The sequence below is a fragment of the Pleurodeles waltl genome, chromosome 6 (genome assembly GCF_031143425.1).
Source record: "Pleurodeles waltl isolate 20211129_DDA chromosome 6, aPleWal1.hap1.20221129, whole genome shotgun sequence".
Lineage (NCBI taxonomy): Eukaryota > Metazoa > Chordata > Amphibia > Caudata > Salamandridae > Pleurodeles > Pleurodeles waltl.
The window spans coordinates 294,260,346-294,284,698 of NC_090445.1; the positions used below are offsets into that span (position 1 = coordinate 294,260,346).

Genomic DNA, 24,353 nt, shown 5'->3' on the forward strand with positions numbered 1-24,353 from the left:
CATAATCGCCCCAGGACCAGCCACTATCTCAGTTCTTCTAAAGTATCCTTTTTGCCCTTGGAGCCACAAATTAAATTGCTACGTTCCACCCTCAATGACCCAACAGGGAAAGGAAAGAGAACATAAGCATGTGGGAAATCCAATTGACCACGCACAACCTCCAAAACCTTGCGTAGGGACTATGCAGGCTATGATGAGGAAAAAATTGAGGACTTTGAGGGGGTTTTATATGACAAAGTTCTTGACACCCAAGAAGCTAAACGGAACCCAGTTTATGAACAGTTGAGTTTAATTGAAGGAGAATTATGTAAGCTAAACTCAGCTTTACTAGGTACGCTGCCAACCATGGCGTCTCTTGATATCTATCACCCTGTGGCCACTATTCCCACCATCCCTTCCCTTGCTATGGATTTAGCCATGCAGCGATCCACCACAGCCAGTATTGAGTCACTGGAAAATGAACAGGTTTATCTGGGAGGCGACAAGCGAGAAGATAAGTGTGGGCCAGCTGGGCAACTTGGGGCTGTGGGAGCTATGCCTCTCATTAATCTAACTCTATTGACTTTCCTCCTGAGGCATGTCCTTATGTGCTTGTGCTAACAAATGTGCCTTGTATGCCTGTTGAAATGGTGGAGTAATTTGCCCAGACCAAGAATAGGTCCCTCCACTTTTTTCATACCTTTCCCCATTTACCATGCTAAGACATGGCCAGTTTTTTGATGGTTCAAAAAGCGAGATGGGTTGGTTCCCTGGTTAAAAGTCTTCCTGAGGATTGCTTGATTATCAGCTTCAGGTCTCCTGTTATTGTGCAGAAACTGATGGTTAGCTGCCACTCTTATGGTGTATTATGCCCTGATGTTTCCCTTCTCCTATTGGGCTTCTTTTATCACCACCTGCACCAAGGCTTGTGTCCCAAACTTATTTACCCAGGCCACCAACCTCTAGTAGCGATGGAGTTAAACACCACCTGGCTCTTTCTGCTCAAAGAGAGTCTCTCTCTATCCTTACAGAGGTAGACAGACTTTATACAGATGATAGTTCTGCAGTTATTTTGTTCCTCCCCATTCATGGAATAGACACTCCAAACTTGGGATCTTTAAAATTAGCTTCTCCAAATCCTCCCTTACCCCCCAATAGATTGTGACCCCTTGTACATCCTGACTGTCTTGTTAGATCTGTGGCCAAAACTGTACAATTACCAGTCACCACCGTCCAGTCGCTGTTCTACCTATGACTCATGGTCAGCAACTACTGCCCGTTCTTGGTATCTGTACTACTCCTACCAACCTGTTGTCTAACTCCATAGCTATTGTTGCCTGGAACATCTCAGGAATTAAGTCAAAGCTTGACAATGCTGCATGGGGCCAATTCTTTGACAACCATGCGATCTGCCTCTTCTAGGAAACTTGGATGATTGAGCATGTATTCAGAAGTGGTTTTAAGAGCTTCACTATTCCAGTAATGCAGTCAGCAGCCAGGCGTCCATCAGGCAGGCTGCTTGTCAATGCGAGGACCCTACTCTCCTGTTCATTAGTAGAACTCAAAACCAGATATCCATAGTTATGTGTCAGGATTTGGGACTAGCGCAGTCCCAAACGCGGTCGCACAATTTGGTGCGGTTCCAGCTATGCCCCCCATGAAGATCTCCTGAAAAAGGTACGCTTATGTGGTGCCATCTCTTACCACAGATCACGCTCTTCTCGCCATCTATGTGGTAAGTCTCATCTGCCTGGAGGCAGTACTCGATGGTGGCTGCATTGCCCCCATTCTAAAGCGCTCTCATTTACTGAGACTTCAATTCCCAGAAGCCTCCAGCGGTAGCCATTTCTAGGGTGTGGCTGCTCTATAAATACCAGCCACACCGAGGTTCCAGTGCTTACTATTTTGGAACCTTCCTGTGGGTAAGATCATCGCAGGTTTTCCTCTTCTGCCTGAACCAAGGATTCCTGTTTTAGTGAGTTGGACTAACTCGTTCCGACGGGGCTTCCCCCCGCCGGCCTTTCCAAGTTCTTTGTTGACTAGAGATAATTTGTTTCCGCTTCTCCTTTGATCTTCGGAGACGAGCGGCTTGTTAATACTTAATTTCCGCTTCTCCTCTGATTCCTGAGATTAGCGGTTTCATTGAAGATAATAAGTATCGAGGCTACTCTAACTTTGTTTCATTATTATTCTGCTGCAATTACTTGGCGATAATTTTCATTGTAAGGTTGTGAGGTTAACCATTAATTATCGGACTCAGAAGTTTGAGAGTGCGTTTATTTGTGTACTTTTAGGAGAAATTACATGCCATTGTTGAATGTTTATTTGAACGTTCTTTTGCACAGTAAGAAGATTGTGAATTACTTTCTAAAAGAAAAAACTAATGTTATTTTGTGGCTAAGTTGCTAATTTGGTTTCCGCTAAAGGAAGAATTGCATTATTCATTTTGAGTTTCTGGCATACGCTCTTGACAACAATGTTTGGTGATTTTAATTCACAATAATGGTTTTGGTCTGGAGTGCCATTATTTGGATTACTTTCCATCTCTAGGAAATGTTGATTTATTGCTGTTAAATTGTTAATACTAAAACGAGCAAGAGTGTTCCTCTGGAGGACGTTTTATATATATATAATTATTATTGAAATTTGTTTTCTTTGCAAATAACAATATTCCTTTTCAGATCTCCCTCCTAGCTGTTCCCTTCCTAATTCTCCCTTCCCCCCGCCTGGCCACTTCAGTCATCAGTGCTATGACGACATCTGAGTTGGTGTTGCCGGGAGGTGGGCCCTTGATTAGGGACGTACAGATCCCGAGGAATTGGGCTATGACATTATGGGGGTCATTCCGACCCCGATGCGGGAGCACCGCCAACAGGCTGGCGTTGCCCCGCAGGGCATTCTGACCACAGCGGTTTGGCCGCGGTCAGACCAGGAAAACCGGCGGTCTCCCGCCGGTTTTCCGCTGCCCTGGGAATCCCCCATGGCGGCGCAGCTAGCTGCGCCGCCATGGGGGATTCCGACCCCCTCACCGCCATCCTGTTCCTGGCGGCTCCGACCGCCAGGAACAGGATGGCGGTGAGGCCCCTGGGGGCCCCTGCAGTGCCCATGCCAATTGCATGGGCACTGCAGGGGCCCCTGTAAGAGGGCCCCACTTTGTATTTCAGTGTCTGCTTTGCAGACACTGAAATACGCGACGGATGCCACTGCACCCGTCGCACATACCCACTCTGCCTGCTCCATTCGGAGCCGGCTTCCTCGTGGGGAGGGGTTTCCCGCTGGGCTGGCGGGCGGCCTTCTGGCGGTCGCCCGCCAGCCCAGCGGGAAAGCCAGAACGGCCTCCGCGATATGGCGGCTCCCTCCAGGCGGGCGGCGCCCGCCGCCCGCGGGGGTCAGAATGACCCCCATAGTCTCTCTTGTAAATTAACATATGTAACTGGAACCTCAGGAAGCAGCAAGAATCACCCACGCTCCATCTGCTGGATGAGATTTTGGGCTGCCATCTAAGGTTCCATTATGTTGTTGTGCCAAGTGACTGAATCTTACATGTGAACCTAGGAACCTGTCTTATGAGAACTAAATGTGGGGAATTATGGAACTAACTTCTTCAGTGAAAAGAAATTCTACAAGGGATGCCTTTCAAGTGGTAGATCTTACTGTAGACCATGGACTATGAGCCTGTAATGGCCACTCGTCCTCTGATGTCACGTGTGCTCCTACATTCAGGAAAGTGGCATATGCCAGCTTTATCAACTATATCATCTTAGATTTTAGGTGGTGGAGGCAGAAAGAAGATATGACAGTGCTGGAGCTGGATGACAGTGATCATAATACCTTAGTGTTCACTTGTTTCATCTCCCACCTCTAAGATGTATGATCAACAGCTGGAGGTCACAAACAACTGTAGAAATGTGAAGTGGGAGGTGGTGTGTTCTTCTCCTAACACTCTTTTAAGCATGCACGTAGTCCTAGCATCACACAAGGAGTTTATACTTCACAACTTGGGAAAAACTAAAATGATTGCAGCCAAGCATATTAGATTTTTTGATAGGCACAAAGATTTTTTTCTTACAGAGTCCACGAAGCCCTCGGCAAAAGGCAACATGAATGGGTGGTTTAATCAGTCCTGTAGGACAGTCTCCTTTGAGCAATCAGAAAATGAGTTAGCCAGGAGAAAAGGGCATGCTGAGCACATTATCAACTTGAAATAAAGCAAGAAAAAGTCAGATGAGAGTGCAGCAACTAGTCTGATCTATTAGAAGCCTTGTCTAGTAATGGTTTAAATACATTTTGGTGACTAATAAGAGTAAGTGGTGGGAATTCTAGGAAGCCAGCCAAGTTGTTTATACTACCCTGTGAGTGGGCTGCCTATTTTGGGAATTTCTACTCTTGTGCATATAAAATATATCTGATCTCTACCTGTTCTCTGGATGTCCCTATATAGAATTGGCCCTTTACTGCAGTAGTCTTTTCCCTATCAGAGACCGTTTTTGTGATAGCTTAATTGAAACAAAGGAAAGCCCCTGTATTAGACAAGTCCCAACAGACTTATTCAAATTTGGCTTCAATTTGGGTCCCTTATATTAACTCTGTGACAAATACAATTTCAGCAAGGGTAGCAATACTGTCTAAATGGAAAGAGGCAGAGATTGTCCCTATTTCAAGAAGGGAAGTCCAAGTAACCACTAAAAGTACCGCTCAATTAGCCTTTTGGATAACGTCCAAAAGTTTTTTGAGAGCAGCTTCTGGACTGGATCAGGGAAAACCATATCTTGTCCAACCTGGAGGCAAGTTTCAGACCAAAAACCAGCTCAATTGACCAGGTCTTCCACTAACTTCTGGATACATGCAAGACTGAAGTCATTAAAATGGGAGAACTCATTGTGGCATTTATTGACTTCTGCACTGCCTTTGACCTGGTATCAAGGAAGAGACTATGGGAGGTCCTACACTGGGATTTGGATTCCTCTGTAATTATTTAAACATCATTATGCGTCTTCACAAGGGGAACTTTGCTATGGTTTGGTATAAAAGGCAATTTCTATTAACAAGGGCATGCACCAGGGCTGTGCACTCGCATCTATTCTTTTTTTCTCTACATTAACAATTGTGTCAAGTGTCTGACCAATTGTGTGAATGACTCCCCTAATCCTTGCATGATAGAAAGTTTTGTCTCTCTTTTTGCTGATGACACCCTCTTATTGGCTAAAACCAAGGCGAGTCTTCAAAATCTTGTGGATAATTTTAATCTGTTTTGCTCTGAATATGGTCTTGAAATCAATGCCTCTAAAACTAAATAGATGCCCTATTCTAGGAAGAGAAAGGGTGAAGGGCACTGTACATTTAGGTAGGGAACTATTGGAAACAGGCATGGAGTTTGACCATTTAGGGATATGACTGGCTGATTCTGGTTCTTTGGCCAAACAGATTCATAAAAGTTCACATTTGATAAACCACAGAGCAGGGGCAATTTTCAGGTTTACAAAGAAGGCTTCTTGGTTCCCAATGCTTCCAGCAATGGAAATTCAAAAGTAGCAAGCAAGGGTGCACAACTATATGGTGCTGAATTATGTGGCTATTATAATTTGGGTTCCTTGGGTACTATTGAAAACAACTTTATTAGAGACCTAACTGGTTTACGGAAGGGAACATTGTTGGTGCCACTAACATTGAACCTTGATATTAACACTGTCACAAAGCTAGCTGCTTTGAGGCCTCTACTTTTAGGATGCATATTTGGGCACCCTATTGCATGACTATGGAGATGGAGTTATTGACATTATTAAATTGCAATCCTTCAAAAAGTTCAAGCAGTTGGCTTATGTAAAAAAGCACAGATTGGACTAGGCCTTGCCAGTTTTTGATGAATAAAGGAAAGTTATTGGTGAATTAAGGAAATGCCTCAAGTTCTGAAAGAGACCAAAGGGTGGCAGATGAGGACAGGAGTTCTATGGTCACAACAAATGATGATTCAATAGCCTCATGAGTGAAAGTTGATGGTCATGTGAGATGTCTTTCCACCAAGTTTGGGAACTTTGTGTAGTTTTCCACCCTGTTTGGGATTTTTTGCTTATATTTTTTTGTTGTCTTTAACTTTATTTTGGTTTTGTCTTTTGTTGTACAAGACGGAAATATGTTATTTATATTGTTCATTTCCATATAATGCATACATGTTTTCCTTTAAAAAACTGTAGTTCTAGACTGTTAATATTATTATAGTATTCTAGAATGTACAGCTTGGATATTGGTTTTTATCTGCATGGACGAGTACTGTGCTACATTTATTAAAACTCATTCTTGAACGTATGCATTGTGGACCATGTGATTTCAACACTGGATTCAAGCTTGTACCAGTTGGAGCTGGGAGATTGGAGGCTGCAGTGCTGAAATAAACTGCTCTGACCCATTACCTGCTTGTTGTATGGACTAATACCGGAGTCCACCACTTTGTACAAGAGTGACATTGCACTTCAACTTGACTTCTGGAAAAGTGTTGGGGGAAGTTAGCAATGGAGACAACAGTGACCTGAAGCAGAGAGTGATAATTGTGTAGCACAGTGACAAAAGAGTAAGCAGAGGCAGGTGGAGAGCCTTCCTCTGTGACATTATCTGGTATATTCTAGGTAATCAGACAAGAGAGCCGCAAATTCCATGCAGCTGTAAACTCCTAGCATGTTGCATAAGGTGACGATTGCAAAGTCAGGCAAGCTTGATACAGGTTTGTCAACAATGTCACACACAAGGAGGTGACTGCCACCCTGATGCTGTAATAGAGAATGTGCATGTAAACTTTTGCACCTTATTTCAAAAGCAGAGAAGGCACACGTTCTTTCATGATTGAAGCATGTTCAGTCATGTACAGGTATTAGTATCTTTTTGCTTGCGGTTTAAATCATGTATGAAAATTAACAATATGAAGTAAAGAAAAGATTGTTTTCTTAGAATGTGTACAGTGATGGGAAAACCTTTTCCTTTTGGTATTGTCTGTACCTGCATTTAGTGGGTGATAAGGTGGTGTTAGGCATATATTCAGCACTGACTTAAGTCTCTACCAGGAAAATCAGTAGTAAAGCATTTGTTATTACTAATCTAAGTGCCTCATTGCTTGTTGTTGATTAATATACTCATTTAAAATTATTGCAAAAGAAAAAGTTGGAAAATGTCACTCCATTGCCATATCTTACCTTGCCTGGGAGAGCCAAACATCCGTGGGGCGAAATGGGAGAAAGTATTCACAAACTATACAAGGTTGTGCAGCAACAAAATGAATGCAGATAGAAAGACCTCTTTGCTATTACATTGTTTTGAGGGAGAGGGGCTGTTATAGAACTTGCCAAAATGAGATCAGGAGGAAATGAGAACTTTACATGTGAATGAGATGTGTGTACAAATGCTGGACTCGCATACGCACAGTTTTAAAGCAAAGTTATTTTGGGTTGAGGTCTAAGAGAAAAGACGAGTCTGGAACAATGCATAACTCATTTAAGAACGTTGTCATCTAAATGCTACCTTAATGTGTCTACTGATGAAAGGATATGAGACCAGTTTACAATAAAATGTAATGGTGAGGAAGCAAGAGTAGAATTATGGATAAAAAATGAGCTTCCATTGGAAAAGGTGATTGCAGTAGCAAAAAGGATAGCGTACATGTTAAATCTGTAAATGGGTTGATCATTGACAAAGGAGGCATGATTGTGCATGATTTTTCAACACAAGGTTTAGTGCTTGTGCTAAACCTTAAACTTTAAAACAGGTATGTGAAAGAGTTCAGTGGAGAATGTTTTTGCTGTGGTTGTGATGGGCATAAAGATAAAGGCAGCCACTCCCCACCACACCATGTGACATGTAATGGGTGTAGTAAATAATGGTAATTTCTACAAGTTTTGCTAAACCCTATTTTGCTGCTGTAGAACTCTGTGAACTGTAGCCCGGCTAACCATTATTGAAGTGCTGCGCTTCCCTTTGCAACATGCTGACATACTTCTAATTGGCATCTTTAACTGACATATTAGTCGCTACTATATGATACAGACTTTACCCAGGACTGGTAAGTTAAATGCCATTAGTGGTCTCCAACCCCCATTGCGCCACCTACTGCAGTGACAGGGCAAACATGACTGCAGGCTTGCCATTTGTAGCACAGTTGTGCAGGTTTTACCTGCAGAGTTGACTTTTGACATTAACCCCTTTTAACAGGTTTGAACTATCCTTTTAATTAATTTAAGTCACCCATAATTAGGCCTTACTGCCCCTTTATCAGGTTACATTGTATGTAAAAACAGGACATGTAGACATTTAGGGGGTTATTCTAACTTTGGAGGAGGTGGTAATCCGTCCCAAAAGTGACGGAAAAGTGACGGATTTACCACCAGCCGTATTACGAGTCCATTATATCCTATGGAACTCGTAATACGGCTGGTGGTATATCCGTCACTTTACCGTCACTTTTGGGACGGATTAACACTCTTAGTGTTACACATGTCATTTAAAAAATAGAAAAGGCTATTTCACTGTGTAGGGTTGGCTGTTGTTTAGGAAATCAATGGTATACAATATTACATTAAGTACTGTTATTTCCTCCTATTCCTCCTAGGAAACAGCAACAGAGGTAACTTTTAGACTTTTTCCAAATATTCATTAAATGCCTAGTTCATTGATGAAGTCACAGTAGTAATAACTATTTTAGAACAGGAACTTTTAGAAAGTTGCCTCTTACCATCCTAAAATGTCTAGAATTACATTTCCAAGAGCTTCAAACTGCCACCAAGGAGCTGTACAGCTTATTTGATGAGGTGTGAACCTATACCCAGAGCTGATTCATAGGCCTGAGTCGTGAGAGATTGTTCTGGTTCTATAACACACTGACAATCAAGGCCATGCACAAGAATTGAATTAAGTTTAAAGAGGCCTATCTTCTCACAGGCAGATGTGATAAACACTGGAGCCTGCCTCTTTCTATGTTCCCTAGCCAGTTAGGCACCAGCGGGAGAAGAACTGAATCCAGACCACAGAGGAAGGGTGCTTATATGCCTGGCTACATCTCAAGGGTGGGTAAGGAGCGCTGCACAGGGGAATAAAGGTTCTGCTACATTGGTTTCGAACACAGAGGAGCAATGTGGGATTGTTTGCAGTAGGGCACACAGGAAGCACTGAAAAAAGGATGGGGCTGTCCCTGTAATGGTTACCCAATTGGTTAGAGAAGGACACAGGACACAAATATGGACTTCAAGGGTCATAAGGCTGTCATCCTGTTTGGGCAACAGGGAAACAGTAAGCTCCAAGAGGCCCTGCATCCAGCTGTTAACCTCTGCTTCAATGAATTTGACCACTAAGTGTTGTTCCCAAGGTCCTGGACCCTTGACAGGTATCAAATTCTGCTCCGTCTAACAAATCCTGAAACCGAGGATGTGAAACTGTCCTATTAGTGACAGAGTAATTAGTCCACCAATCTCTTAATTAGGTCCTACGTCCATAAGTAAACTTTTAAACTGGATCACACCTGCTTTCTGCATCCTTCCTGCGCATCCTGACGGTCAACATTCATTTGCACTTAAGTACTGGTCAAACACAACTAGATGACTACAGTTGGGGCTTAATACCTTTTGTTGCTATTTTGCACATTAAACTTTAAAAGTTCATAACTCCAGTACCCATTATTATTATTTTTTCTGGTGTCATTGTATTTATTAACACTTCATTGCTCTTTGGATATTGCAAAAATACTTTACACATTACCTCTGAGTTACACATGTCTTCTCAGTTTCACAGCTCACAGGGAGGTGAGCTGAAACTAATTTAGTAAATTTAAGGGTTTACCCTGACAAGGGTTGTGATTTTCTGAGGCGAGCACTCACCTCTTTAACTAATACCCCAACACTTCTCAAGGAGGTGAAAGTTGAGGGGGTTAGACGTGACCACCCAACCTGAACCATTGAAATGGATGGAGTGGGATCAGTATGAAATTTAGTTTATGTTTACACTATTGTTTTGAAATAACGTTTGTGAATAGTTTTATGAAAAAAATAAAAATGGGTTGAATGGGTATTAATCCAGGTCTTTATGGTGAATTCCCATTCAAATGTTGTGATATTTCAATGCTTGATTGGACAAAAAGAAAGGTATGTGTGGGAAAGTCTATGTATCAAACAATGGTGATGACATCATATGGTGGTCTCATCAAAGATTATTAGGAGTGACCCTAAATTCAAATGTAAATCCCACATGAGGAACGTCAAGAAATAGAGGAATGCAGAGTGAATTTTGAGAATTAAATTAAGAAGTGTTCAGAAATGAACTGTTAAGACCATGAAATAGGGTGCTGCGTATGGTTTTAAAAATTAGGCATATTCCTTTCAGTATACAAGGAAATACACCATGAAATGGAATGTGAAAAATGAGTGTGACAGAGACAGTAGAGACTACTGAGTGGTTGACCTTAATATTGATAGCCAAGAAGGATATTGGAGAAATTCAGCTCTGAGTACATTTACTTTGAATAAAGTTATAGTTGATAGGTTTCCTTTGCTGATGTAGATGAGACTGTGATGAAATTGGCCTGGGCAAGATATTTTACAAAACGTGTTGCCTTTTGGATTACTTTTATCATCCTCCGTTTTTCAGGTTATGTCTTTACTTTTCAAACATGTTGTAAATAGTTATGTGGTATCAGTATTACCTTTTTTTCGTTTACGTTATCACCATTGAAGAGCACAATAAATAAGTGAGATTGGTGTTGGAACAGAGTCTGGCTGCCGACAGTGATAGCTGCCTGATTTTGAAGCTCCGCTGTGCTGGGAGGCCTCAGGGAGTGAAGCATTCCCATCTGGTGATCTCAGACTGCCATAATACCGGTGGGGATCCCTGCCATCATGTGGAAGCCTATGGTGTGACAGTGAATCTGGCTTGTGGTATTCTGCACCCAAGAGTTAGTGTGGAGTGCCGTTGCCTGACAACTGAGGGCTCATCGTGGCATCGGGCTTACTACAAGACCAGCTGCCTACTGAGTGGCGGAGCAGGCTGGCCTGCTGTTTACCACCTGATCCTGAACCAGCTCTCCCTGCAGCTGGTCTAGGAGACTGGGTACGAAGGTTGATCTCTTACAACCCACCTCCCTCATACAGCACCCTGCGAGAGAGGGGAGACAAACCATCAGAGGTGGCCCCTTGGTTCCTGGAGGCATGTGGCCTATCCAGGGCCCATTGATACTGATCCAGAAAGTGAGGTACAGCCATTATGAGCAGGAGGAGAAAGCAGCCTAACTCCTGGTGGCACAAATGAGGTAAAGGGAAGCAGGGTTGGCTATCCACACCATCACCGCAGTGACTGACAACCTGGTTACCAAGTTGCAGAAACATTGCAGACAAGTTTGCCTCCCATTACAGGGTCCTCTACTCCCCAGAAGTGGCCCGGGCCTTCTCTAGATGCCACCTGTGTGCCCGCCTGGTGGACAAGGGCAGGGACTTGCTTCAGGCACCATCACTAAAGAGGAGATTGTACAAGCCATATCTAATCTACCCTACCATAAAACCCCAGGCGAGAACGGCTTCCTGGCTGAGTTTTACAGATGGACCAAACGTGAGGTGGTACACATCTTCCACAAGTTCTTTGCAGAAACAGATAGATCATGATCTCTGGGACTCCCCTCCAGCAATACCCTGAGTTTGCTCTTCCCCAAACCGGAAAAGGATCCCCTTCTTTGTAGTAGCTATTGCGCTATTACCAGCTGGGATGTCAAGATACTGTCCAGTATCTTAGACTCCTGCCTTAAACGGGTCTTACCCTTGCTTGTCCACCCTATGCAAGTGGGGTTAATCCCGGCCGCTACTCATGCAGCCATCTATGAACACTGTCCCATGTTGTTGGTTAGCGATGGACCTACCAGTGAAGGTCTTGGCTCTGTCACTCGACATGGAGAGGGCCTTCAGACATACAGAAAGTATGGGCCAGGCTTATAAGCTCCTCAAGGTGGACGCATATATCCATGACAAAGCACCCATTTGGAGTAAGCATGGCACGTGCATTGGCAATGCCATGCTTAAATGAGGCCCCTGGCGAGCTGCAGGGATCCACACATAGTTAGGGTTAGCTTAAGCCCTTCGTGAGCCTGCAGGAAGAATTTGGCCTGGCTCTTTCCCAACAATGAAACTAAACACAACTGCATCATTGCCTTATCAGCAGTTTGGATCTCTCCCCCCTGATGCTCACATACTTTAACACCAGGGGAGGTTTACAGGTGTGATGCCTGGACTGTATAGCCTCTTGATTTACCACTTTTACTCTCAGCTGCAGGTGGCAAGCCTAACGGTAACCTGTCAGGCCTTCTCCAGGTTAAGTATGATGAAGCTGACTGGTGGGACCTTCTGGAGAACCTAGGTGGGATGTGCAAGAAGGCTAAATAAAGTTCATCCTTCTCAAGAACCTCTGTGGATGGCACTAGATGCTGGTGCAGCTCTGATATGCAGGTCCGTTGCCCCATTCCTCTTGCTAGAGGTGCAACTATGTGCCCTATGATTTTGTCCATCTATTATTGGAATGCCCCAAAATCCATTCCTTCCGAACCGAAGTGGGGACTGCGCTGAGGGAATCTATGGATGTACCCACACTGCTGTTGGGCCCACTGATCCTCCTGCACAGTTTGGCAGATCTCTTTCCTGTCCTGTCAGCTGCAAAATTTGCATCCTACACCACTGGCACTCCCTGCTGTTACCAACAATTCAGGAGCGGCTTACGGACATGTACAAGACTGTCTCTAACAAGAGAATCATTTATAACCTAATGGCCAAAGCAGACATGTTTCTTCCTATTTGGTTCCCTTTCCTCTGGGAGGACTCTGATGTAGCACAGTGATACCTGTCCAGCTGTATCTAGATGACCAAATATGCTGATCTGATGACTCTGTGACTCCTCTCCTCCACTAGCCCCCTACTCTCTCTCTCCCACGGATCCTTTCTCCCTCTCCTTCTCCCCCCACCCTTTTCCCACCACTCGAATGTAACACTTGTCTCAGTTAGCCCCCCGGCTCCCTCTCTTTCCCTTTTCTCATGTCATTCTTCTCCTTCCTTCCCCTCCTTCTCTCCCCTGTTGACATCCCATTCTCTTCTCACCCACCCATGTCCTGTTGATGACTGACAGTCGGTGTGCCTATATCCCCATGCTAGCTGTCCTGTGATTGTAATTGTGCATCGTCTTACTGCCCTTCTTGCCCTTTTCTGTACCCTTGATCGACATATTTGATACTCTATTGCTGTCCTCGAAATGATAATAAAATAATTATAACAAAAAAAGAGATTGATGTTGGGAAGGATCATGAAGAATGGTTTTAAATTAAAAGTGATACTGATGTGGGCGTGGCACCAATAAACGAATAAGTAGACACACTCCAAGAGATAAAATAAGAAAAAGTAGAGCTCGTCCATTTTTTGTGAATGATTCAAAATTATGTAAAATTCATAACGTTATGCATCTGATTTGAGAAGATTGCTGAGAAAAAAGATTTAATTTCAGTGGAATCCAGGTCTGTCAGGATGAGTTTGACTTACTGATGCAGGAATTGAATGGTGCACCATGTTTACAGGTGTTTGTGCTGGGTGAGGAAACAACTATTGTAACAGACACATACTTGAAGGTGATAGATGTAGTTTTAGTTTTGAACAAGACATTTAAGGAGAGTATCCAATTGCTAAGGTTTTGGATTTTAAAGAGGAGTTGCAGGTGTGTATCACTGTTTATAAAATATCTCAACATTCCTCTATTGGTATATTACCATTTTAATTGTTAAAAGCGCGAGATCCTTTCATTAACATGAGTCCCAGGTGGATATCTTGCTTTAAAGAGGTGGACTGTAATGCTGATGGTGAAAATTAGAAAGAAGGGAGACTTCAGATGCAGCAAATGAGAGGTTTGACTGATAGAATAGTCTGAAAGGCACAACGTCAACTTGAGGCATTGAATCAAAGTGAAGGCTTGCATTGGTTGTGACAACTCAACAAATTCACCACTGATTAGAATTTTTAATAAATTGTAGAACACTTGGTTGAATGAAAGCTGTAGCTTTCCTAAACCGAATTTACAAAAGTAGCATTTTAATTGCTCTTTACTCGCAGCTTTTCTCATTAAAAAAATGCTACAACTATGTAGTGAAAATACCTTTTAGGTAGCAGACACTCGAAAGTAAGGCTCTTTGCAGTCACAAACGGTTAATTCAACAGGTCTACAAGCAGAGTAAAAAGCTGCATTATTCAGGGTACACATGTAAGACTGAAGTCCTATTTTACTGGCCAGCCTCGTGACTAGTATAATCAATGCTATAGGCTGCAGATGACATTTAACTTTCCCAGCATTGGCACAGTCTATGGCCTTATTGGAAAGTTAAATATGCCAATGAGGCGCTAACCAATTATGCCATGCCTTAGGGGTAAAAAAACATGTACAGATGACTGGGCAGAAGAGCAAAAAAGCTCCAAGGTTAAACCTTGAGTTAATAAACCAGCATCATTGGTTCACAAAAAATGGGAGTGACCAGACAAAAATATGCACCTTCTCATAAGAACAATGGATTCACCATGATAGACATAGCCAACTTAGGCCAATAAGTTAAAATCGGCCCACATGTACAGAAATACAATTGTATCCACAGGGCCATTGTTCTTTCATTCTCAGAAACAACCCAACAACCTTTGAGTAATTATTTCTAAGTATAAGGTAAAGGCCGCACCAAACACAGAAGTGAAAAGCTGATTCTACAGCCGTTTTTACGCTCATGCTTTTCAAAATTTTATTTTAAATTTTGGGGGAATTTTAAATTTGATATTTTTGTCTGGGGGGAAACGCATTGAATTCTAATCCAATCTCACGGGTTGGGGGATTGGAAAACCGCACTGACCTTTTTTTGTTTAGAAAGTCTACGTGGACAAACAACCATAGAGTGAGCTTGCAGGTCGACACTCTAGTGGTTGCATTTGGATACATTAAAATCACAGCAGGGTAGTAGTTGCGCAGAGGACGCAAGCAGCTGGCACGCCACTGGTGTGCTAAAGGGACACCAATGGCAAGCCCATCTTGTAGGAGGCTGGCCTGGCTTGTAGTGGGTACCAGAGGTACTTACACCTTGTGCCAGGTCCAGTTATCCCTTATCAATGGAGAAGAGGTGTTTCTAGCAGCTTAGGCTGATAGAAGGTAGCTATGGCAAAGCTTAGGCTGAACTAGGAGACATGTAAAGCTCCTACTATACCACTGGTGTCATATGCACAATATCATAAGAAAACACAATACACAGAGTTACTAAAAATAAAGGTACTTTATTTTTATGACAATATGCCAAAAGTATCTCAGTGAGTACCCTCAGTATGAGGATAAGTTATATACACAAGATATATGTACACAAACCAAAATTAGGTAAGTAATAGCAAGAAAAGTAATGCAAACAGCGTAGAATTACAATAGATTGCAATAGGAGCACATAGGTATAGGGGCAACACAAACCATATACTCCAAAAGTGAAATGCGAACCACAAATGGACCCCAAACCTATGTGAGCTTGTAGAGGGTCTCTGGGACTGAAAGAAAACAGTGAGGGTTAGAAAAATATCCCAACTCAAGACCCTGAAAGGTAGGTGTAAAGTGCACCTACTACCCCCAGAGAGCACGGAAGTCGTGATAGGGGGATTCTGCAGGAAGAACAAACATCAGCAATGCAACAACAGTGGATTTCCAGACCTGAGTACCTGTAAGACAAGGGGACCAAGTCCAATAGTTGCAACAGTGTCGACAGTGGGCAGGATCCCAGGAAATGCCAGCTGAGGGTGCAAGGAAGCTGCCACCGGATGGAAGAAGCTAGGAGTTCTGCAAGGAAGAAGAGAGCTAGGGACTTCTCCTTTGGAAGACGGATGTCCCACGTCGCGATGAAGCTTGCAGAGGTGTTCCCACGCAGAAAGACCGCAAGCAAGCCTTGCTAGCTGCAAGGGTCGTGGTAGAGGTTTTTGGGTGCTGCTGTGGCCCTGGAGGGACCAGGATGTCGCCACTTGGAGGAGGAGACAGAAGGGGCACCCAGCAACTCAGGGAGCCCTCACAAAAGCAGGCAGCACACACAAAAGTACCTGAACAGGCACTTGGAAGGAAAGTGAACCGGAGTCCACGCAAAGTCACAAAAGGGAGTCCCGCAATGCCAGAGGACAACTCAGAAGGTTGTGCACTGCAGGAAGGAGTGTCAGGGACCCAGGCTCAGCTGTGCACAAAGAAAATCCTGGAAGAGTGCACAGGAGCCGGAGCAGCTGCAAATCACGTGGAACCCAGCAATGCAGTCTAGCATGGGGAGGCAAGGACTTACCTCCACCAAAATTGAACTGAAGAGTCACTGGACTGTGGGAGTCACTTGGACAGAGTTGCTGAGTTCCAGGGACCACGCTCGTCAGGATGAGAGGGGACCCAGAGGACCAGTGTTGCAGTCTTTTGGTGCCTGTGTTAGCAGGGGGAAGATTCCGTCAACCCATGGGAGATTTCTTCGAAGCTTCTGGTGCAGGGTGAAGGCAGGCTACCCCCAGAGCATACACCACCTGGAAACAGTCGAGAAAGCCGGCAGGATGAGGCGATACAAGGTTGCTAGTAGTCGTCTGGCTACTTTGTTGAGGTTTTGCAGGTGTCCTGAGCAGTCAGTGGTCGATTCTTTGGTAGAAGGTGAAGAGGGAGATGCAGAGGAACTCTGATAAGCTCTTGCATTCGTTATCTGAAGAATTCCCCAAAGCAGAGACCCTAAATAGCCAGAAAAGGAGGTTTGGCTACCTAGGAAGGAGAATTGGCTACCAAGAGAGGTAAGAGCCTATCAGAAGGAGCCTCTGACATCACCTGCTGGCACTGGCCACTCAGAGCAGTCCAGTGTGCCACCAACACCTCTGTTTCCAAGATGGCAGAGGTCTGGGACACACTGGAGGAGCTCTGTGCACCTCCCCTGGGAGGTGCAGGTCAGGGGAGTGGTCACTTCCCTTTCCTTTGTCCAGTTTCGCGCCAGGGTAGGGCTGGGGGATCCCTGAACCGGTGTAGACTGGCTTATGCAGAGATGGGCACCATCTGTGCCCATCAAAGCATTTCCAGAGGCTGGGGGAGGCTACTCCTCCCCAGCCTTCACACCTATTTCCAAACGGAGAGGGTATAACACCCTCTCTCAGAGGAAATCCTTTGTTCTGTCTTCCTGGGCTAGGGCTGCCTGGACCCCAGGAGGGCAGAAACCTGTCTGAGGGGTTGGCAGCAGCAGTAGCTGCAGTGGAGGCCCCGGAAAGGCAGTTTGGCAGTACCCGGGTACTATGCTAGAGACCCGGGGGATCATGGAAAATTCCATGATCTTAGACATGTTACACGGTCATGTTCGGAGTTACCATTGTGACGCTATACATAGGTAGTGACCTATGTATAGTGCACGCGTCTAATGGTGTCCCCGCACTCACAAAGTCCGGGGAATTTGCCCTGAACAATGTGGGGGCACCTTGGCTAGTGCCAGGGTGCCCACACACTAAGGGCCATATGTACAAACACTTTTTCCCATAGACACAGAATGGGTAAAAACGTTTGCTACATCTGGCCCTAAGTAACTTTGCACCCAACCTTCACCAGGTGAAGGTTAGACATATAGGTGACTTATAAGTTACTTAAGTGCAGTGGTAAATGGCTGTGAAATAACGTGGATGTTATTTCACTCAGGCTGCACTGGCAGGCCTGTGTAAGAATTGTCAGAGCTCCCTATGGGTGGCAAAAGAAATGCTGCAGCCCATAGGGATCTCCTGGAACCCCAATACCCTGGGTACCTCAGTACCATATACTATGGAATTATATGGGTGTACCAGTATGCCAATGTGAATTGGTAAATTTAGTCACTAGCCTGTTAGTGACAAATTTGGAAAGCAGCGAGAGCATAACCACTGAGGTTCTGGTTAGCAGAGCCTCAGTGAGACAGTTAGGCATCACACAGGGAACACATACAGGGCACATACTTATGAGCACTGGGGCCCTGCCTGGCAGGGTCCCAGTGACACATAGACTAAAACAACATATATACAGTGAAATATGGGGGTAACATGCCAGGCAATATGGTACTTTCCTACACATCTGCACCCGTCCACGCATAAATTGCACCATGGCCATGATTCTTGTCCCTCACCCCACAATTAGGGACATATTCCATACTTCTAATATAGGATTTAAGAGGGGCATACAACAATAAGTGTCTTCACCACATCAATCCTCCTCAAGATAATCTTACCTGTAGGTACTGCCTCTACTCTCCTCTTCCAGCCTCTTTGCCTGATTAGCTTTCCTCCGGTAATGATGAGCAGAACATGTTTTTACTAAATTGCCAATCTCTCCCTCTCCATAGGATGGACATTTTCACATTTTTGGAAGCTGCAAAACATGACGTTGTTTTCATTATGGAAACCTGACTCAATGAGGAGTCTGGATCTGACCGCACAGGCTCTACCATTTGAATACTACATTGTATGTAGGGCACGCATAGATAGAAAGGGGGTAGGCCTCACTATTATTTTAAAGTCCACCTTCTTGTGTTCCATTGATTCCCTCCCTCTCACTAATTGCAAAAGCCTTGTATTTTTATCTCTCTTTTGAGCATGTGCACTTTTTTAGTGGTCCGTATCTATCAGCCCCCTTTACCACCAGGACAATTTACCTAGACTGTACCTGGGACCCCTGCAAGTTTGGCCATTAAGAAAAAAAGTTTTTACAGTCCCAGTTGATTTTAATCTTCACTTTGATGACACCGCAATTTCCTGTTAAATATTGCCACTGTTCAACTCATTCAAAGAGTAAGTGGCTCCACCCATTCCAAAGGGCATCCGTTAGACCCCATTTTTTCCATTAACCCTCAGCTACAGGTTCTAGACCTCCTTCCTACCTTATATGCAGATCATTTTCTGATCCCTATGGACCTTTTGACCCCAGACCCGAGGGAAACACCAATGGGTTTGGCTAGTGAAGACTGGCACTGATCTCAGTTATGCTGTCAAAGGTGGAAATATATTCACAGGAATACAATAACCCGATTCGGTATGGATCTACACAGTCAACAGTAGGGTCTTTGAATGGATAAACTCCTCTCTAGACCAAATAATCCCCAAAAATATAGTTAAGCATAGTAAGAAAAATAACACTGCTCCCTGGTATTCTCCACATCTAATGGCCCTCAAAAGATCTGTAAATTTGCAGAAAGGGAACAGAAAAAACTGGGAAGTGGTCAGGGCCTACCACACAGACATTAGAGCATCCCAGGCCTCTTATTTTTAAAGGAAAAATAGCAAGGCTGGTAACGCCCTGAGAAATAAAAATTAAATTACCAAACATTGTTGGAATCTCCATCCCATGGAGAACCCTTTACGATAGATGCAATCCATTGGCTTCCTGATTTAAATCCAAAGTGTTGGCCATCTACCCCTCTGTTCTGATTAGCTTCAGACTGAGAGGGAATGAAGCTAAAGAATGTGAAGAATGCAGCACTCTAAGTCTGAGTAACTAATTTATTAAGGCATTTCCCAGGTTTCAAATACAGATATACGAAAAGAATAACATGAGCCTTTAATTTGAATGCAGCCACACATGTGCAGCTAAAATAATCACAGCAATTGGAAACTAAAAATCAAAGAAAATGCCACACATCAACAATGAATATAAAGGCAGTGACTACGTATATTTATGCATGCATACAATAAAGCTAGTGTTGGTCTTTTTTCCTTATGCAGGCTCATCCCCAATCATTTTTGCCTCCTGCCTCCCATTTTTTCTGACCTGTTGCTGTTGGCTTTTGAACTCTGAGCACTTTACCACTGCTAACCAGTGCTAAAGTGCCTATGTTCTCTGTGTAAATTGTATGTAATTGGTGTATCCATGATTGGCATATTTGATTTACTAGTAAGTCCCTAGTTAAGTGCACTAGAGGTGCCAGGGCCTGTAAATCAAATGCTACTAGTGGGCCTGCAGCACTGGTTGTGCCACCCACATAAGTAGCTCTGTAATCATGTCTCAGACCTGCCACTGCAGTGTCTGTGTGTGCAGTTTTAACTGTAAATTCAACTTGGCAAGTGTACCCACGTGCCAGGCCTACCCCTTCCCTTTTCTTACATGTCAGACACCCCTAAGATAGGCCCTAGGTAGCCCCAAGGGCAGGGTGCAGTGTATGGTTAAGGTAGGACATATAGTAATGTGTTTTACATGTCCTGACAGTGAAATATTGCTAAATTCGTTTTTCACTGTTGCAAGGCCTGTCCCTCTCATAGGTAAAAATGGGGGCTACCTAAATCTGTTAAAGTGTTGATTCTCTTTGGGAGCAGATGGACATGTGGAGTTTGGGGTCTCTGAACTCACAATTTAAAAATACATCTTTTAGTAAAGTTCATTTTAAGATTGTGTGTTTGAAAATGCCACGTTTAGAAAGTGAGCATGTTCTTGCACCTCATACTAGACAGTGACACAAAAGGAGCTGGGGTGTAGTCTGCATTTCCTGATGAGCCATCTGTGCTAGGAGGGAGGGGAGGAGTGGTCACTTACACCTGAAAGGGCTGTGCCTGTCCTCACACAATGCAGTCTCCGACCCCCTGGTGAGTGTCTGGGGCCTGGCCTGGGCAAGGCAGGATTTCACATTCAAAAGAGACTTTACTTTGAAGTAGGCCTACTTCAAAGGGAAATTGGGTATAAGAAGGGCACCCAAAAACCACAGACTTTAGAACACTTCTGGAAACAAGAGGAACCTCTGCCTGGAGAAGAGCTGAGGAAAAGTGCTGCCCTGCCTGTGACTGCACTTTGTGGACCTATCCTGCAGTTGCTGCTTCTGCCAGAGTAGGAGGGCAAAGACTGGACTTTGTGTGCCTTCCATCTTGTGAAGAAATCTCCAAAGGCTTGATTTTGAGCTTGCCTTCTGTTGTTTGAAGTCTCAGGGACACCAAAGACTTCTCTCTGCCAGCACCTGGAGTCTCTGGAGAGACTCCTGCTCTGACAAGTGGTGCCCTGTCCAGTCCCTGTGCCCCTGGAAGGAAAGCTGGTGGAAATCCAAGAAAATCGACTTCGGACGACTTCGGATCGATGCCGCTGCGGAATCCGGTGATGCCGCCTGCAAGCGACTCTGTAATCTTTGCTGGAAAGCGGTGATCTTCGCAGGCACGACGCCGCTGCAGCCCCGCTGAAGTCCGCGGCTCTGTGGAAGTCGCCGCACCACGTTGTGACTGATGCCGCTCGAAGTGCACGGAATCAACGTTTTGCACCAACTCCGCGATCCCCGACTTCGCGCATCGACTCGTTTTCACTCTTCACCAAAGGTACTGTACTTGGGGGTCTACGCAACTCCGGCGCCGCTCGTGTCGGCTTGTTGGGAACGACTCCGTCACAATGCCGTGTTAACACCTCATCGAAGCATTTTGTGTTTCTAAGAGCTATTTTTGAGTTAAATCTTTACAAATTTATAACTTGACTTGTGTATGTCGGATTTTTGTTGTTTTGGTCTTGTTTTGTTTAGATAAATATTTCCTATTTTTCTAAACTGGTGTTGTGTCATTTTGTTGTATTTTCATTAAGTTACTGTGTGTGTTGGAACAAATACTTTACACCTAGCACTCTGAAGTTAAGCCTACTGCTCTGCCAAGCTACCAAGGGGGTAAACAGGGGTTAGCTGAGGGTGATTCTCTTTTACCCTAACTAGAGTGAGGGTATTTGCTTGAACAGGGGCTAACCTGACTATCAACCAATGACCCAATTTCTAACAGCTAGATATTAAGAATGTAAAAGGCATCACACTGGGGATTAAATCCAACATCATCCCTGTCTGCCAACGTCAAGCTGTGGAACCCGTGACAACTGAGACAGGAGAAACCACCCCAACAGGATTATTCTGAGCAATGTGTCCACTCTCCAAAATGAGTTCTTCTACCTCGGTGTCAAGCTTCCCCACCTTATATACCTTAAACAACCTTAACAGGAAGGTTCTAGAAACCCTCCCTCCCGTTGAGTAAGTTGTGAAATTCAAGTGCTGGCTGTAGTGAGTCAGTGTTGAAAAAACACACAAGAGGTTGGCCAGATCCCATGGTGTATTTCCAAGACTGAGCTGTAACCTTCTCTACCATAAACATTCTCAACCTTGTACATTCTTATCAATATTGCATCCCCCACTTTATGTTCCCTTCCCAGGTGAGAAAAGCAAAAACATGTTAACAAATTGTGCGTGGAAAAATACCTGCTCCACCAGTGTGACGACATTTGAAGCTAAGCTAAGCACAAATTAAAGTCAGTGGTCAAGATGGAGTCGGTGGTTAAATACATATAGCATTACACTATTGTTTCGAGAGATGGAGGGCAACCCCTTCTCTAAGTCACACTATTCCAAATAGGAGCCCTGCCACCCTCTCAGAATTTCCCCATGTCATGATAGAAAATGTTATTTCTCTTTCTATTAGAATTAAATCGGAATCCCCCAATATTCCGGCCATGGGTGCAGAAGCGTTGTTCCCTACCTTGTTTGAGATGGTCAATCTCTCCTTGGATAAGGGATCAATACCCCGGCCTTGGAAGCACGCCATGGTAAAAGCCATTCTTAAAAAGCCAAATCTTAACCCTTCATGTCTAGAAAACCTCTAGGCCATCTCCTTGCTTCCTTTTCTATATGGCAGTTCAATTTGTCAATAGTAATTTGTAAGAATTTATTGAGTCCTACTCCCTTCTCCACCCTACCAAAACTGGCTTTCGACCTAAACATAGCACTGAAATGGCTCCTTTAGCAGTGGTAAAAGATGTTACAAAAGAGAGTAGACCAAGGAGGTACAGCTGCCATTGTACTTCTTGACCTTAGCGAGGCCTTCGGCACGGTCAAACACCAAATACTTCTTAACTGGGTCCTTAATGCCAGGGTGGAAGGGAAGGCACTGGACTGGCTTGGCTCTCTCCTGAAGGACTCTCCTGTGCGTCGGATAGTCTTATGGTCACTTGTAGAGTGCCACAAGGATCATCTCTTAGCCCTACACTTGTTAGCCTGTACCTGCAACCATTGGCTGAGATTATTACCTCTTTTAGGGTTTCCATAGTCTCCTATATGGAGGATTCTCCGCTTTTTTTCTTTCTTATCTCTGGCTCAGCTCCTTAGCTCCCACCTGGAAACCGTGTTTGGAACAAGTAGCCCGCTGGATGAAAAATTCATGTCTGAAGCTCAATTAAGCCAAATCAGAGCTCATGATCCTTGGGAGCCCTCCCTCTCCCTAAAGGGCCCTTTGATGGCCAGCATGCCTCAGGTTCCTCCTACCCACTAAAAGGGCCATGAATAGCCTTGAAGTATGGCTTGATCGGTCAGCTGCTTTGGACTCCTGAGAATGATGCAGAAGGTCCTACCTTTACTCCCCCAGTCTGCCAGGTAGCTGTTTGTCCAGGCTTTGATCTTATCATGCCTTTACTATAGCAACTCGCTGTACCTTGGTGCCCCCAAAGCAGTTGTTCAGAAATTACACACAGTTCAGAATGCAGTGGCCCGTATGTTGCTATCAATTCTCAGAGTGGAGTCAGCCAGACAAAGCATAGCGGATCTCCACTGGCTTTCTGTCGCTCATCAAACTGAATTAAAATCCCTTTGTATTGCACTTAGAGCCCTGCATGCTTGTGTGCTCCCCATTGTGTACCAGCTCATCGATCCTTACACCCCCCAAAGGGCTTTAAGATCTTCCAACACCCATTGGCTCACTGTCCCTACTATAAGAAGAGCTAGAAGTCTCAGACTGTCTTTCAGTTTCAATGTATCCAAACTTTGGAACACCCTCCACCTTGCTACGCATGCCACAAACACCGAGCTCTGCTTTGACATATCCCTCAAAAGTTGGCTTTTTATGAATTAACCAGGTAGTCGGGACTTCTTGCGGATAATGGTTTTGGTTGGGATGCCTTCGGGTCACCATGCGCTTTACAAATTCCAAAGTATAGTACAACATAGCACAATGAACAAAGAATGCGAACATCGAGTTGTAACCCCATCATATAAGCAGTCTGATCTTCTTTGTTCTGATGGGTCTGAGTGGAGATATTGAGTTGTATTTTCCAAGACAGCATCCAAAACTGATCTACATGCCATGCCTGGGCAATGGCTTTTAGCTCAGCCCAAAAGCCTGACTCTCATGCTGCTGAACCCTTCACATGCTGCATTCTATATTGATCTAATTAATTCTAGATAGAGCAGAAAAGCTTTCTCCTTGGAAGGCATAGCCCCCCCCTCCTTAAACCAATGTGCACTCCAAGATCTTGAATAAATGTACTGCACCATCAATATTCCATTTAAGTCCAGCTGTTCATAAAACATCCTACCACTGAGCACTAGCAAACATGAATGCAAATTGATGTTAGTAGTTACTTACACATTT

The 24,353-nt window shown here is 44.2% G+C and overlaps 1 protein-coding gene across 2 annotated transcripts in view; it reads left to right on the top strand.

Moving 5' to 3' along the window:
* PRR29 (proline rich 29) overlaps nt 1-24,353 on the top strand; it is a 527,555-nt gene that overhangs the window by 347,610 nt on the left and 155,592 nt on the right. The gene's annotated exons all lie outside the window — the stretch shown is intronic.